Raw genomic sequence first — 17,912 nt, 5'->3', positions numbered from 1 at the left:
TTTTCTGCCAGGATTGTTTCAGTGTTTTAAGCCAAAACATGAAGCCATCTTGCTTTAACCATATATAGTTTTATATCTAAAACTAATCACATGTCAACAGCAGCACTGTTGCAACATTCAGGTACAGTTTGGTTTACATTTTGTGATGTCGAGAAGAAAAAAATATGGTTGGGCATCACCACCGTGAAAACGTGGTGATGACGTACCTTAAAATAACTCAAAGCTCATATGGTTTAACTTGGGACATGAACACCTGTATCTTTGGGGTAAGTCCTGTTTCTTTGTCCCATCCATCACCCAAACCTGGTTAATTACCCAGACTTACACACTGATGGTTATAGATATTAAGTAATAGATATTAAAGTACTTAAAATATCTATATGAGCTGGTTTCAGCTGTACCGGTAGCTGCGTTGTCTGACGAGCTCTATTTTGTCGGTATGTTTGGTCACGTAAAAGCAGTGCTGCCCACAGAGAAAATGATGCCCACATATATTATTTGCAATCTGATGCACTTAGTTCAACATTCACTGAAAATATGAGTACATTCAGTAAAAAAGGCCCTAATTCATGCATAGCATTAGTAATGTTTTTTTTATTACAATATTTCTGTCTGGCTGTGGAGTCAGAGAGAACAAGGACACCAGATTAGAAGGTCTGGAGCCTTACAGCAGATTTAACAAGGATGATGTGTTTTAACCCCATTAGTCTTCATCCTGATATAACATGGGATTACTGTAGCACCCGGAGGCAAAGACAGCACCTTTAAGACTGCTGTCCGATGCGGATATGCTTTAATCACGCTTTTCACAGCCCAGTGCAGCTAAACTAAGCTAAGCTATGGCAAGCTCATTATCTCTGAGCTAACCTTGCAGTAGGCATCCAGTGCTGGCGCTCAGGCCCCGGGTGACCCCTGGAGGTCAAGGGTCAGCGTCCTCGAGTCACAAGAGGGGGCAGGCGGGTATGAGGGCTGAGGAGGGGAGTCTATACAAGGTGTCTGACATGATAAACGTGGACCAAGAGGAACAATCGATGGCCAGGCTAACGACCCTTCTGTGATCTTGATCTATAGTTTAGAGTGAGATATAAATGGAGAGCAGTCAGCCGGGCTCTTTAACTTTTAATGATGAGGCTGAATAGCAGCACGGAGGCTCTGGGAACAAGCAGCACCGGACCACACTGAACCAAAAAAACAAAAATTCCCACATTTGTTGGCTGGTATGTACAGAATACAGTCTGGAGGTTTAGGGGACAACTGATTTTCAACCAACTCAACATGGAAACAGAGTCATGAAGAAATGACACCCTCTCATTTGTCATCTGTCATCTTCGTTACTAGACAAAGTAAATAGCTGACTGAGCAAGTACCTCATCAGAGATCCAGTGTTAGAGCAGCTGGTGTATCTGTTTACAGTCAAACAAACTCAGGTTGTTTTTAAAATTAAAAAGTCAGTTAATAATAATTACAAGCTCTGTCTGGATCCATGCTGCACACACAGTCAGCAGTTTTCCACACAATAGTAGGACTCACTCTTCCGTAACTGCTTGAGGGATCACAAACTTTGACTGCTGATGAAAACAAATGATAAAGATTACTGTTTTTTTTGTTATGTAGATGCATTTTTTTTTTTTTGGTTAGTGCTAAACTCTACAAACACATTTCTGTTACTGCTTGACAATAAAAGCCAACAGAAGATATTGTTTGCAGCAAGGCCGATATAAATGAGAGAAAATTTTGTTGAATAACATACGTGTATCATTTTTCTGTGAAACAAATGTGGAGGTTGGCAATCTGTATCAAGTATGGGAATGGTGGACCCAGCCACTACCAATAAAACCAGTTAAGAAAAACATACTGAATGTAAATTAATCGAATGGCTATTGCACAAAAATCACAGACCATAAATAACCCACAACGGAGTTTGATTTCAGTGAAATACCAGTGTTTGAAATGCAAATTTTCAGCAGGTTAAGTGATTCTGATAGTGACGAACCTTCATTGAATTATCAGCTCAATCTGCAGTCCAGTAATCAGGACCTCTTAACATCACATTATGTGGTGGTAGTAAATAATGTGTTTCATATAAAACCCATAAAAATTGTGAATCATGTAACCAATGCAGTGACGTGAGTAAAAAAGAAATAAGTATGACAGGCAAAAGTCTGGGTAATTAACTAGGACTACTAAGACTTTCCCCAAAGAGACAGGTTTTCATGCCCCAAGGTAAACCAATATGAGCTTTGACTTATTTTAAGGTACATTATCAATGAATTTCTTTTTCCAAATCTAAACTGTGTAAATTTACATTCAGTATGTACCATGGCAACACCCAACCATGTTTTTGGGGGTTTTTTCTGACACGTTAACTATGTAACTTTACACGAAGTGGCCATACTATTTAAGGGATGTTAATTTGTTAGATATCAAACAAATTGTTACAGAATACATTGTAAAATTACATGTTGACAACACAAAGTGTTGTGTTGTCAGCATGAGGATCTCTTTTTGTGCTTTATACATTCCCTGTATGACGTTGTGCCTTAGGAGGTATAAAGACTGATAAAATCTGCATCGCGTCAGAGAGAAGTGGGATGAATGGGTCAACCAAATACAGAACATACTCCCGGGAGTATGCTGTTTGTGTCTTGTGTGAATGTTGAGCCAAATCATAAAGTTTTTTCTGACCCTAACTATGTGTTTTTGTTGCATAAGAAAATGAACATATAAAACAGGTCTTTTACCTATTTTGTAAGTATTTTTTTTAAAGACTATATGCGTGTAACAACCAGAAAATATAAATTTCCTGTAAAAATGGAAGTGTGTTTTGAAAAAAGACAATGCAAGTACGTTTAAATTGACACACTTTCCCAGAACGTCAACAACAGACACAAGAGGATACCTAGAGCTTCATATTTAGATGTAAAAAAACTCCACTGATAAAGCGGGTGAGGCTTTTGACGAGTTGGCACAAGAATGTGTTGTACTTCCCGTACCTAACCAAATTGTTTTTTTACCAAAATTAACCAAACTGTGTTTGACTGTTTTACAATGTTAACCACATCTTTTAAACTGCAACGACTCATAATTGACTTGTTGACTTGTTGACATTGTTTTTTTTGTTGCAGACACTGATTTTTAACTCATTAGATGGCGCGTAAAATGGTGCTACAGTAAGAAATCATCATTTCACTTATTTCTGTGAGATCAGGTTGGAATCTGCAGCTCCTCTATGCTTGAGGGAGCTTTATAGTGAATTTAGCTGTCCAGCCAAAAACAGTACTTCAGGTTTACTTTCCCCAGTCTCATAGTGTCCTTTTTGTCCTAAAACACAGCACAACCAGCAGCAAACAGCTAGTGAACACAGAGGAGCACTTAACAGCTGAAGTTCCAGATAAGAGTTGGTAGAATGATAATAAACTGCTCAACCTATGCTGACAGAGAGAAACAGACTGGAAGAAGAGGTGGAAGAAGATGAAGCCATTCTGTAGAGAGGGGCAGAGCGCTGTGATGGCAGGGAGGTGAGGGCCAAACAAAAAGGAAAGGCAGAGAGAGAATAGATGGAGGGAGGAGAAGATAGGCAGCAAGAGGAGGAAAGATGGAAGATAGACTGAAGCAAGAGCTGTGTGTGTGTGTGTGTGTGTGTGTGTGTGTGTGTGTGTGTGTGTGTGTGTGTGCATGTGTGTGCCGGGGGGGCAGTGGCTCTTGCAGCTGTCATGAGGGTCGGGCCTGGGATGCCTGTGATCAACTAACCATGAAATCTGCCCTGCACAACCCGGCATTCACACACACAGGCCTGTCTGCTTCTCTGCAGCGACCTGACAGCTAACTGTTGAAGACTGGCGTCTGCAGCTGATTGGCTGCACTGATAATGTTGACACCACCCTGTCTTCTGTGGAGGTCTGAGAGGACGGAAGAGGGTGTGTCTGACTTCATCAACTTCCTCCCGTTCAGCAATGACAGATGGATTAAAAAAAAAACATCCTTTATAATCTGGGCAAATCCTAAAGGACGGATAACACAAAAAACACCCTCATTTTATGGTAATCATACTCTAAAAACTAATATAAGAAGAATTGTGTGTGTGTATTTTCAGGGGTTTTTAGAAAATAATTTCTTAATTCAATTATTTTATTCTCATCTGCATGCTCATTGTCCTCACCAGGATCTTGACCTGATGGCACTTTGTTGTAGTAGCCGAATTAAGTGGTCAACTGCTCACCTTCAATGGTGTCTGGCACTCTGGAGAAGTGTTCCCTTAATGAATCCCATGAATGTTTACTGGGCAAATTGCAGATGGCATTTCTTGCATTGTTTCGGTGAGCATTTTGCAAATGCTGTAAACAGAGCACGTGGTGGGGGTGGGATCACGGTATGGGCTGGAATAATCTATGGAAATCAGGTGCATTTTATTGATGTCAAAAATGCAGAGATGCCATGACGAGATCCTGAGACCTATTAAGTGGGTTTCCCTTAACCCTCAAATTGCGCAAATTGAGATTGCAAATGTAAAATACGCCTAATGGAAACAGGTCAATTAAAAAAAAAAAAAACTCAATTTATTCCAAAAAAGTTTTCACACTTGCATGAGGTGGTATTTTAGGCGATTCTAAAAAACCATATTCAGCAAAACGGCCATGGAAACACTTTTTTGGCTATTATAGGTCACATGATGCTATGGCTATGTGCTTGTCAGTATCCAAAAGTTTTGAATCCACAGTCCCTCTGTGAAATCGTGGACTATCGGCTCCCAGAAATCCCTCATACGTGGCTGCTCCAACGCATCAACGACTTGCGTTTCCATCATGGCTCCATAACACGCCTAGGTGGCCTTTGGAAATAATGACGGCTAGTGTGGTGGCTGCAAAAGAAATAAAGCTGCTAATGTTTTGAACATCCATCGGCATGGTTACTGGGATGTTATCGCCAGAGGAGGAGTTGCAGAACATCACTCAGTGGAAACACAGTCATCTCGCAATTGTGTTTTATCAACATTTGGACAGTACTGCTAAAGTTTAGCGCAAATCTGCAATGGAAACCCATGTACTGTCATGCCAGTCATCCGCTGCCATGATCTCATGTTGCGGCATGATAATACATGGCCGCATGTTGTAAAGTTCTGCACTCAATTCTTGGAAGCTGAAAACATCCCAGTTCTTGCACTGCCTGCACCAGACACGTCAACCATTGAGCATGTTTGGGATGCTCTGTAACAGTGTGTCCAACAGCATGTTCCAGTTCCTGCCAATATCCACCAGCTTTACACAGCCATTGAGGGCAATTACACAGACATGAATAACCCGTTAATGAGGCTTACCAAGGTTATAATCATGTTCAGGATTTGGTGTTCATAAGAGCATGACGAAATCGGGTAATTCAAATTCCCCATATACATCCTGGCTTCTGTCAGAGCACTAAACCTAGCATATTGAGGTTTCCCATAAACAGAGTATGGTGTTTCAGCCCGTTCTCATTCCGAAATCATCAAATAGTGCCACTTATGCGGTGCTTTCAGGGTAAGATCCTGATGGAAAAAAACACCTTTTGAAACTGTATGAGACGCTATCAGCTGAGAATGTAGCTGGGAAAAGAGCCAAAAGGCACCTGTTGCAGCAGCATGATGCACAAATTAGCGGCATCTGAAACCTGCTGCATCTACATGATATGCTGCTGGATGGCATAAGGTTGAAATGTTACCAGTAATGATGTAATATAAGGAGCAAGAAGGTCATGAAGGGGAGGCAGTCCTTGAAACCAATGTGAATGGGTCCTTACCATCTATGCCTTTGCCTAATCCTAAGAAGTGTTTTGGATTGAAAAGTATGCAAAGTGCCTTTGCTGATGTACCTGTGTTGGTTGCCATGTGCTTTTGTCTCCTAAACATATCCACATGCTTTTGTAGCGTAATCCCACCATGTGTTTTTGTTGAAATCCTGGCATTCGCAGCGGCACCCTGGAGAGTAAACAGCAGACACAGAAGGACACCTAGAGTGTAATATGTAGGTGCAGAAGTCCACTGACAAAGCAAGAATATGTGGCGACTTGTGATGATAACATGTTAAACCATCCCAAGGCACACCTGTGCTGTTTAATCCGCCTGTTGGTGCCACACCTGTCAGGTGCATGGATCATCTTGGAAAAGTAGAAGCGCTCACTATCAGAGATTGTATCAAACTTGTGACCAAAGATGAAGAGCAGTAAGTAGTTTGGGTGCATAAAACAAGTCCTGTCATTACCTTAAACCTGTGAGAAATGTTAAGAAAAACAAAAGTGTCGCCTTTAAGTATTTCTTCAGTATAATTAAACAGCCTCCATGGTGGCACTAAGCCAGATCAGCAGTCTAACCTGCATGTCGTTCTGTACGAGAGGCCTAAATGGGCTGGTGAAGTTTTTAGTGATACAAATCAAACGCCTCTCCTTGGTATTGAGTTAGTCTGGTTGAAATGCTGCTGCCCAGACACCCATGGTTCCAAACAGGCAGCTGAACAGGCCAGGCCACCCAGGGTGCTGCACCCTGCTGAACACACACACACATACACATTCCCAGGCTACAGTGCCATGTTGTCTGTGGAGTGTGCCACCCTGCACTGATCCTGGCTTTGGAGGTTGGTAGCTTGGCTGTCAGCTTTGGGCTTTGGATGATAACCCAGACACACACACACACACACGCTTACACACACATTCCTTTCCTTCAGGTCATGCCAAAACAGCAGTCTGCTAGCACCATGTGGTTGATTGTCTGGCTACTTCCTCTTCCTTTCACTCATCCCTTCTGTCCTCCCATCTCGCTTATTTTCCAGCTCCGTCTGGACAGTAAACAGAAAAAACTATTAACTCATCCTCTCTTTTAAAATTAATTAACTGGTAAAAGCTGGGAAATAGATAAATTAATAAAAAGGGTGTCAACAAAGCTTAACCACTGACCACTGGAGCACATACCTTTGGCACTGTAATCTACTTAATTGCTAGTTTCACGATACTATGTATGATTTTTACTGAGCTGGCTTCTGTGAGAGTTAGTGGTGTGTTAAAAGTGTCTTAGGTGACAAAGATAATGTGGGAGAACAGCTTGTCGTTCCTTGAAGGAAAAGAGAGTCGCTCTATATGATACTAGAGCATTTCCAACGCGTTCTCATCCCAAATGATCACATACTGCCTCTTTGCAGCGAACTTCAGAGTCTACATGTTATGCTTTAGATATCCTTCTGCCTATGCTCTTTATGTTTTTGGGGATGCCACTACCGTGATGTCAACACAAACACATGGTGGGATTGCGCTGCACGTGGTTATATTTAGGCAGCAAAAACATATGGTAACCAACACTAGAACGACAACGAACACACATGCTGCCATGGTCAGGACTGGTAAGGTGTAGGAAAAAAATCACATTCAGACAGGAAGCAAACACCAGACTCCCGCATCAAAGTCTAGGGTTTGTTGGACCAATCCACCCCGCTCTCTCACCTTCAAGGTTGTTATATTGTGTCATTAATGGCAGCGTTTCAACCTGACGCCCCCCAGCGGCGTATCATCTTGACGTGACAGGTTCCATTTGGCCGCGTTCCAAAATAACTCTGCCCATCCACGTATCGTCCTACAGTGGCAGGTGCCATTCAGGAGTGCATCATTTGCCTCAAACGGTTCTGCTGGCCGCGTTTTCAGCTGATGCCATCCAGTGGCATATCATACAGCCGCAAAAGATGGCTTTTGATCAGGATCTTATGCCAAAATCAGTTTGGATTGAGAATGAGCTGGAGATTCTCACCCCTAGTGGTTAAGTAATTATAAATGAATAAAATATATTTTAAAGAAATGCTCCACATTTTACACACATAAAGCCATTATGTGTTGTGTCTGGACAGCAGAATTGGCTGACCACCTGGCTGAAATACCTCCAGTCTGCAAGTCTGCAAAGGGGAGTACATAGGACTTTTTTCTTCAGACAGTAACTTCTATTACTTTTCATGTGTACAGCCACACTAAAAGATGAAAATGTTTCCAGATTATAGCCTTTTACTTAAGTTCTTGCACAGATATTTGTTTTTAGACAGCATTTAACCAAACATAGCCATACCCAGAGCTTTTTGCAAATACTTAGTTATATCTTTCAGTTCATTCAGGCCTGCGGCTCAGTGTGATAAATATGAGCTTGGGTCTGTAATCACCTTCAGGTTCAGATTTTTCGGGTCATGCCTCACGCTGCTTCAAAGGAGACCTTGATGATAGGAAATGGATAAATAGTTGACATGGTAACTTCAGTCAAACCACAAAGCCCAGACACAGAACAGCCCTCCAAACATGGTCAGCACTACGGATAATTCCCAGAAGCAGTAGCTGGTTCACCTTTCTCTGAAAGTATCAACAAACACACGGCTGATTGACCCCAACCTGCACTCACACACACACACATACACACACTCTACATTTGTGCCTCCAGGACACGCCATATGTGACCTCCGTGGTCCCTCTAACCTGGTGACTGGGAAGTACAACGTTCAGTTAGAAGAGTGACACCTAGACAGGCATAAATAAACACAAGTGGCCCCTTTAACAGAAACACACACACACACACACACACACACATAGGTAAGTGGTTTCCGCCACTGGTGGTTTCCTTCAGTTGGAGCAGGGGTCAGGCAGGTCAGAAGGATGTTGGAATAAACTGCTTCTCAAATTGTGAGATTAGGGAGATAATTCTGACGCAGGAATCTCATCTGTCATGTTTGTCGTTGGAAAATGTTACAGGTCGGACTCACGGACCGAAACTCACATCAACATTTAAAAAGCTGCCTTGTTTGACGCCGTATGTGATTGCCTTTGATGTTTCTCAATAACAGGATGTGTGTTACTGTTTGAATAACCCTTAACAAACTGTTTTAAAGAGGTAAAACATTTTATTTTTTTAAATTTTGAGTATTTTTAAAAGTTTTCTTTTTAATAAACTGATGCTCTTTTGCAATCTTTTTATTGTTTTTAACATCATTGTCTTAAGTAGTTTTTTTTTTTTTAATTGTCACTGAGGGGTGCCAAAGTCAAAATTTTCTCATTTTTTAAAGCTGCACTTAAAAACATCTTTATATTAAAAATGGGTTTAGTGACTATGAGCAGTCTGAAAGGAGTCACTTATAGTGATGAAACCACCAAGAGGCAACTTCCGGGGCTGAAAATTGGTAAAAAAAAAAAAAAAAAAACGGTAATGCACTTGCATTTCACTGCAAACTTCCTATAAACAAAATTGCTACTGAATCAGAAATAAATGTATCCAATGGAGATCTGAGGTTTAGTCACAAGCTTTTTAAAATACATGTCATTGGTTTAGAAATGTGGAGATATCAGGTTTTGTAAAGCGCTTTTCTAGGCTTCTGGAAGTCAAAGGGCTCATGGACCCCCATGGTAAAATGCCCAACTTCACAGCAGAAATAAACATTTGCTGGTGCAAAAAAAAAAAAACGATTTTGGTCTCTATGGCTAATTTCAACATTAACTATTTTAAGGCATAACTGTAGAGGGGTGAATTTTTCTATAACTCACCTGTTTACACTTTATTAAGGCTTACAGTGATGTGCTGTCTGTGAGGCGTCGCTACACTCTGTGAAACAGATCCACCCTGCGTTCATCCACAGCTCCACCCTCTCATCCCAGTACGGTCACCTCTCGCTCCAAAAAACCAACATGATAACGTCCAAAGTGCCGAACTTGAGGCTTTAAAATGGGAGTCTATAAACCATATTTTGAACAGTTTATGTAATTTGCAACTCTTTGCCAGCACATTCATAATAACTTTCTAAGCTAATAATGAGTTGATGTCAGGTATTTTAAAAGTGTGCTGCACTGGATTCTGTATCAGCAGCCTGTTGACATTCACTTTATCAAAGCAGTCACACCAAGGACATCATTTCCCGCCCCCAGTGTGCGAAACAGCAGCCTAATGTGAGACGGCTTTTATTCTCAGCAGCATGGAACGGTAAAAAGATAACAGTGCTGGAAAGTCAACGCTTTGCCCAAAATATACGACGCGCTCCACTGCTGGGATTTCACTGGTATTTATTCAGCCTGGTTTTATAAGGTAAGGAACATCTTTCATTTACCTTTTCTTCTTTTTTACATTTTCTTCTTACAGTCTTACAATAACTGACACAATACATAATTATATATAATCATAATATCATGAAGTTAATGGTAATCTAAATCTAACTTTTCATGTTAAATGTTTTAAGACATAAAAAATACTTCCTTATTTAAAGATCTTACTGGCTCCATTGAGAGATTTTAAGCAGAGTAGTATTTCCTGATATACTGATATATATGATAGGGGAACAACTGGTATACTAAGACAAATAATGTTTATTTAGTTCCCAACTTAAATTTATTCAGATTTTGTGTTTTGAAAAAAGACTTATAAGTTTTAGTCCTGCCAGTTTTAATCTGTTCTCATTACCAGGCAGTCAAATCAAATTCACATTTTCATCCCAACTTGTCACATATCACTGCTTGGTCAGTGCTGTTCACATCTACATATTAGATGCCCAGTATTCTCCCATGTCAGTTTACGCTTATTATATGCATTATGTCTTTTCAAGATCTTCTTCGGTTTTCACAGGAAATGTGCAGTTTCTGCTTGTTAGATTCAAACAGTCTTGACCAAATAAACGGTAATACAATCAGTAAAAAAAACTCTAATTTACATCCATTAATAAAAGCATGTGGTTAAGTTTAGAAGAAAACATCATGGTTTGGCTCAACATTCATACGGAAAGTGAACAGTGGGCTCCTGTGTGAAAGTCCGGGGTTTGTTGGACCCATCCACCCTCACTCTGGCCAGCAGGGATTTTCCAGTCCCTTATATTTCGTTGTTACCTGCAGCATCAGCAGCGTATTATACTGCTGCATAAGGTTCTGTCCAGCTGCCTCATCAACTGACGCCACTCTCTGTGACAGGTGCTCTCTGGCCGACGGGCAGCATATCATACTGTGGCGAAAGGCTCCGTCCCGCCATGATATGGCGTGTCATATGGCCATGAAAGAACTGACCAAACAGCATATCTGACAAATTCAGAATGAGAAAGAGTGGCAAATACAGCCACCTTGATGTGCCCAGTGGTGCATTATCATGACCCACAGCTGAAACACAAAGTAACACAAAGCTAGTGTTAAAAAACAGTCTCGATCTGATTAAAAAAAAAAAAAAAAAATTAAAAATCATGTTTTCGGTTAAAATAAGATGGTAATGTAATGTGATGTACATACAACACGTGAATGATATCAGGTACAATGACCGTATGTAAATTACGTAACATTAAACAACACTGCTTTTTGGTTTCACGATGGACATACTGATACTCGGATGGTATTTGTATTTTTTAAAAGTACACCATTAGGAATACGCTGCACGTTACTGAATATTCAGTTCAGCTGTCAAAGTTATTGCATGATCAGATTTTTTTTATTAAAGGACCACCTGAAAGATATATTATAGGTTTAAAAAAAGTGATTACAATATTAGTCAGGACATTTTATGACATTATTGTTGAAATTATATTACGTTGTACATTATTGGATTTTATTACATTTTCATTTGGGTTAAGTGCAAATTTTATGACATTTTCAAGTATTATTACATTTTCAGGAAATTATTACATGATTGGGTGCTTCACAGCCTCAGGACAAACAGAGCATTTTCAACCCAACTCTCAGAATAACAGCCACCATGTTTCTTCCAGCCGGCAGTGTTTCGGTGTGCTGTGAGGTGTAATGAACATTGTCGCCTGTAGGGGCTAGCAGAGCTTCAGACTTTCTTCAACATAACAGAGAGCAGAGAAGACATTCAGGGGAATATTCTGCTCGTGTATGGATTTTATTAAGTTGCTAAATAGCATCACTGTACAATGTGTAGTTTGTTTGGACATGTTGGTGGACTGGCTGTAGTTCGGGGTTTAACTGATTCCCCCAGGTGTCACAGTTCAAGATCTTTTAGGGTCAACTTTACAAGTGAAAATGTGAATATTGTCAGATTTAGTGCATCCCTGCTCACACTGTTGTTTAAAGCCACCACTGTTTGTCTGCAGCTACATTTGCTGTCTGGCTCCAGTATTTATGTGCAGTTGTCTCTTTATGCTGCCCTTTCAGCACACCAAGACACTGTGCCACCGCGCCCACCCGCCCACCCGCCTGCAGTATAGTACAGTAGAGGGGCGACAGAAGGAGATGTGAGGCGATAGCCCCCTTTTTTTTAGGGCAGAAAAAGACCCCAATTGTGTCTGAGCGCCCTCCTCTCCCTCGCCTCGCCTCGCCTTGCATGCCTCTGGAAGTGCAAAGAAAAGAGAGAAAGAGATTTAGAGAAAGGGAGAGGGAAGGAGGGAAGGTTGGTTCGCTGTGCAGCTGCTCCTGCGGAGGCCTTTGGATTACATCAGAGTGGCTGAGAAGAAAGGAATGAGATGAGAGAGAGAGAGGGAGAGAGAGAGAGAGGGGAGAGGGGGGCACCAGGAGGGTGTGAGGCACACTCCACAAATCAGACCTTTTTTTCTCCGTGCTCTCTCTATCCTGCTCCCTCTCTCTCTGTATCTCTCTATCAAGGGTTGTAGTGGAGCGGCCCTCCACAGAGCTATCATTGTTATCAGACTGAAGAGCACACACACACACACACACACAGAGAGAGAGAGAGAGAGAGAGAGAGAGAGAGAGGAGGTAATGAGTTACTTTTTCTTCTGTTACTGTAACTTAGCTTTTGGTCCAGTTTACTCTTTGCCAACTCAATCTTTTATTTCCATTTTTGAAATGAAATGTATAAATTCTAAATCCATATCTGTCTACTATCAAATATTTAAAGGTCCAGTATGAAGGATTTAGAGGCATCTATTAGCAGCTATGGTATTCTACTCATAACTATGTTTTCATTAGTTTATAACACATGAAAATAAGAACTGTTGTGTTCACATGACCTTAGAATGAACAAGCATGTGGTAGAATTATGGTTAAGTTTAGGCAACAAAAGCATATGGCAACCAACACCAGAACGTCAACAAAAGCACATGCTGGCACACATGCGTAGAATTTGGGAAAGGGAGCACATGGTAACGTGTACACAGAAAAGCCCATCGCATTCAGACGGAAAGCGAACACCGGACTCCTGCATGAACGTCCATCCTCCCGCGTGCCCTAAAGGCGCCCTTGTGCTGCTAATATGTCATCACTGGCATGGTTTAACCTGTCGCCATCCTGCCACGATTCACACACATGCGATAAGCTCCGTCTGGCCTGATTCTCAGCTGACGGCACCCGTGCACATACATGTATCGTCTGGACACAGCAGGTGCTATCCGGCTGTCTCGCTGGCCGCCTGCGTATAATAACATGACTGGTTCTGTCCAGCTGCATTCTCGGCTGATGCCATACAGCAGCGTGCCACGCACACACAAATGTTGCCTTTTCACGTTGCATACTTAATGCCAAAAGAGCAGCGCTATTTTACAAGTTCTGAATGAGAGCAGGCTCGAGTCTGTCATGTTTCTACAGTAGCCCAGAACGGACAAACACTGGCTCCAGATAGGGCCATTTGTGTTTTCATGTTTGCTACCATAGTGGGCACACAGGAGAAGTTTCAGGTCTGCAAACTCAACACTAGATGCCAATAAACACAACACACTCTGCCCTTAACCCGTAACATCTTTCCTACCGACACGACAGCCTCATCTGGTATGGCTCTCCATTACATGTTGGAACCGGGCTGCAAGATTTTTTTTTTTTATTTAACATCTTACTCACCAAAATAATTTAAAGTCATCAGCACCTTTTAAATTTGAGGGAAAAAAACAAAAGTGATTGCCCCCAAATGTTGATCACGATTATGGTGAGTATAGTAGATCATAATTTAACAAGTACTTAAAAAATTTAATTTTCCCACAAAAAAACCTGGATAAACATCAACAATGGACAGTTGGGTAATTTTACCATCCGCCTTTGTTCTCATCTCCATTTAGATCAGATTAACCAAGAGATTTGTTTAAATGTTTTAAATGTCTGACAGCTTTTGTATTTTGCTAGTTTTAAACTTTTGAAACTGTGTCTTGTCAGTTGTAACGATGTCGAATTACTTTTATGACGACCATAATTCTGATGTTGATAGCTGGGGTGTCCTGGGGGCCAAGAGGTTAATCACAAAAGGATTCATGTCCTGTATCAAACACTAAATGTCATGTACGTGTCTGAAGACAAGAGTTTCTACATGTTCTGAATTCTGCCATCACAGAGAGCGCTAAGATGTGGAGAACGGAATAATTGCAAATATAAGCGAACTTTGATCACCTGCATTTTATCATTCCATATCTGCACAATGCTGTAATTTATTGAACTGAATGGATCAAATCCTGATAAAAACGTGTCTACTGAGGCACAGACATCTCTTTCACATTGTAAGTCTTTTTGGGCCCCGTGGCATCACGTGATGAAAGCAAAAGATGTAATTCCACCGTTTGTTTCCTTGAATGTTTGAAGCACACTTAGACTGAGTGATTGTGATATCGTTTTGTGTTGATAAACTGCTGTATGCGTTGTAGGTTGGACCATGTTCTCCGGGAATCTCGTGGTCGTGCTGCTGGTCCTCCTCATGTGCAGGCGGGTCCTGTGGCATGGATTGTGCATCTTTATTGGTCAGAAATGGTTCAAGAAGTCGAGGCCCAGAGGAGTCGCCAATCGGAGACAGCCTGAAGAAGTGACACATGAGTAACTGATACGAGTCCGGTTCTTCCACATTTCATCTGTTGTTGACTTTCTGCCTTTGAATCTTCTGAAAAGAAAGAAATGAATGTCAATCATGCACCAATGAAGCTGCTCAAAAGATGGAAAAATACAAAAATATCTGTGTGCACTGCATAATGCTTCCACAATAAGATATACTGTATGTGTCATCAAATATTTAGTCTGAATGATAGTTCAGTGTCATTGCTTGTTTCTTTGATTTCTCTGTTGGTTCTCGCCTTGTTTCATTATGATAACTGATAACTCTCTATTGAAATATATACTTCTGATCCTGTTTTCTCACTCTGAAGAACTGAGAACAGCAGTCATTGTTCTTTTTCCTCTCACAGGGAGCAAAAGTGAAATTTGATTGTTTTCACCTTCATGTGCAGAGAAGAGGGTGTGAATCAGCCTGTAGGTATATTGTTCTGGATGGGAACGTTTTAAAAAAGGGGCGAGAAGGGAGAAGAAGAATATTTTAAGCATCAAACCACTGAAATTAAAATCCACTGTGGTCTTTGAGCTTTTTTCTTAACTCTGCACACAAGACTTGATTCTGAGACTGAAGATTGTTTGTGCTTCCCAGGGATTGTACATGCAAACAGCCTAAATATACGGATGGAAATCTAGAGCTTTTGCAGAAACTCAGTTCTCTTGCAGCCTTGAATATGACATTGATTATGTCTTCATGCCTGGCTTCAAGTGTGCTAATTAACTTATAATTCTCTGCAATGACTGCTCCACAGCCAGCCCGGTCTCACTCCGAACTCGTGAAATAGCACCGCATTGTCAGTGCTTTCTGCTTACAAGGATGATACCAAAAGCCATCATACACATCCATCCAGATCTGAAAATTGGCTGTTATCAAAAATCTGGGGAAATTATATTTAAATATCTGTAAGAATGTTACCGAAAAAAACAAATATTATTATTATTTTCAACACTGTCTTAATATCATTTTCTTGTTTTTTTTCACTTTTTTTTTTCTTTTTTTGCTTATCTTCAGGTAAATTTCATATTATTTTTTTATAAATTTTGAGCTTATTCTCTAACTAGTTTTTGTTACGTTGCTTATTGCCTTCTTCTTATCATGCCTTTGAAAGAAATCAAGCCAATATGCTCAGATGTCAAAGGGTTCAGAATGATGTTGCTGGTTTGCACTAAACTTATAAGATTGCAAAAATCTCACAGTCTGCAGGAAGCTTCAGGTTATTCTGACATCATTCTGATCATTTCAGCCCTGCAGGAGCGTCCTCATTTGTAAATGAAATGATATGGCTGTACTGTGATTTTAAAAAAAACAACATAATATTAAACTTAATATTGACATTTCTGAACAGATTTATAAAAAAAGAAAATCAGTAATTCAAGGGTTGAAAATGGCTAAAAAAAAATCTCCTGTTTTAATAAGCCCTGAATTCTGCAGGGCCAATGCTGACGAAGCGTCGACGGTTGGGTCTTATCTTGCCTACCTAATGAGATTTACATCAAAAAAAAGAATGTGATCAAGTCCTAATTAACTTCTGCCTCACACATCCACCCCCCATCTCTCCCCTCCCCCGCTGTTAAGCATGTTTTCTTAAATCTTGCAAAGGCTTGAGTCACATTCAGAGCTGAGAGCGAAGTTACACTTTAATTGTATTCGTGATCATTTCAACCCAATCTACAGAAAAAAAAATGTTGGCATTGTATGTTTTTAGAAACCACTGATATGGTAAATTTGCATGTTATTATGTAGAGGATATGTTGAAACTTATCAATTCAGTACTTTTGTGTTTAACGTGGTTGGCAGGAAATGCAGAGATGCTACAATAAAAAACCAAAAACCAATGCTTCTATGGTGCTCAGTGGAAACACAGTGATAGGTCACTCAAAAACATCCATGTTTAGTGCATAAAATGCCACCTTTAAAACAGCAACGGGTCACTAAAACACAACCTGTTTTGTTTTTCGCTGGTGTTGAACAGTGGTCAACAGCTTGGCAGTCGTCTCGCCCAGATGTCACACCATCCACCATCACTTCCACCTCCCTGTAGATGATCCTTAAAGGGTAAATAATTTCTGTACATAAATTAAAATTAACGTTCTATAATCTCTTATTTTGGTAATCCCATTTCCTCTTTTGATCTTGCAGGACCTTTATTTTGAAGCCTTCACGGCAGAAACAGGATATGTTTGAGGGAAAACTCAAATGTTGAACTGTTAGCAGGTTACGAGGCCTAAATAAGAGCAGCACAACAGGACTGTGTAGTGGAGTTTAAATTTTCCAGCATCACAAATGTCATGTAGTAGGAAGCTGTGATTTTAAAAAATTCCTCTTAGGGATCAGCAAAGATTACACACACTCACACACACACACACACACACACACACACACACACACACACACAGACAGACATGTAAATCAAAAAACATCACAATTTTACAACTGCAGCATGTAAAAATGTGTCACTGTCATGCAGTGAAGAGTCTTTTTTGTAATGTTGGACCAACAGGTATGGATGAGGAGATGTGTTTGGAATGTGGTGGACAGATGTCAACATAAAGGCTCTGAGCCCAGGAGAGGAGGAGGAGGAGGAGGAGGAGGCGACAGGGGAGGAGCTGGTACGAGGGACAGCAGAGAATGGCCTCGGCTCTTTGAAAAGTGAATTTCCTTCCCCGCAGCTAGAGATTACCAGGCCCTTCAATGCTAATGGCGGCTACAAATGGCCGTAGATAAGACTTGGAGGACGGAGGAGGAGGGACAGAGGAGGTTTGCTTAATGAAACACCACCGACGCTGCTATCATTTTTTTTATCTTTCACCTGAGATTTTCGCACCACTCTTGCAAATTAAAACTTGTACACATTCAGAAAGCGCAAACGCTCAAGTCAATATACCCGTGGCATCACTAAAAATGCGGCGGTCTTTCTCATAGATTGGGATTCACTGCAGTCACAGGCTGTTTCAGTGGTGATGTGAATTGTTCTCACCCTTCTGTAACGGCTGCAGGATTGACTCTGTGTGTTTGATGGCTTTTGTTCGCCTTCTGAATGAGTGCTGTTTGATGCTGAGGACACATCAAAGCTTTCTTAATTTTCCTAAATTGCATTTGTGAACATTTCATCATCATGATATTAATAGTAATAATACCACTCCTGGTAATAATAACAGTAATAACTTAAGAGGAAAAATAATCCAGG

General features: G+C 40.7%; 1 long non-coding RNA gene across 1 annotated transcript; it reads left to right on the top strand.

Moving 5' to 3' along the window:
- Positions 1-9,928: 9,928 nt before the first annotated feature.
- LOC148190333 (uncharacterized) lies at positions 9,929-16,560 on the top strand. Its single transcript, XR_015777385.1, has 2 exons — positions 9,929-10,063; positions 14,550-16,560. It is a non-coding gene; the product is annotated as an uncharacterized LOC148190333 (long non-coding RNA).
- Positions 16,561-17,912: the final 1,352 nt, after the last annotated feature.

This window comes from Plectropomus leopardus, chromosome 1 (genome assembly GCF_026936395.1).
Source record: "Plectropomus leopardus strain MGB_pleo_1.0 chromosome 1, ASM2693639v1, whole genome shotgun sequence".
In the NCBI taxonomy this organism is placed as follows: domain Eukaryota; kingdom Metazoa; phylum Chordata; class Actinopteri; order Perciformes; family Serranidae; genus Plectropomus; species Plectropomus leopardus.
This window is presented reverse-complemented; position numbering and strand designations above follow the sequence as displayed.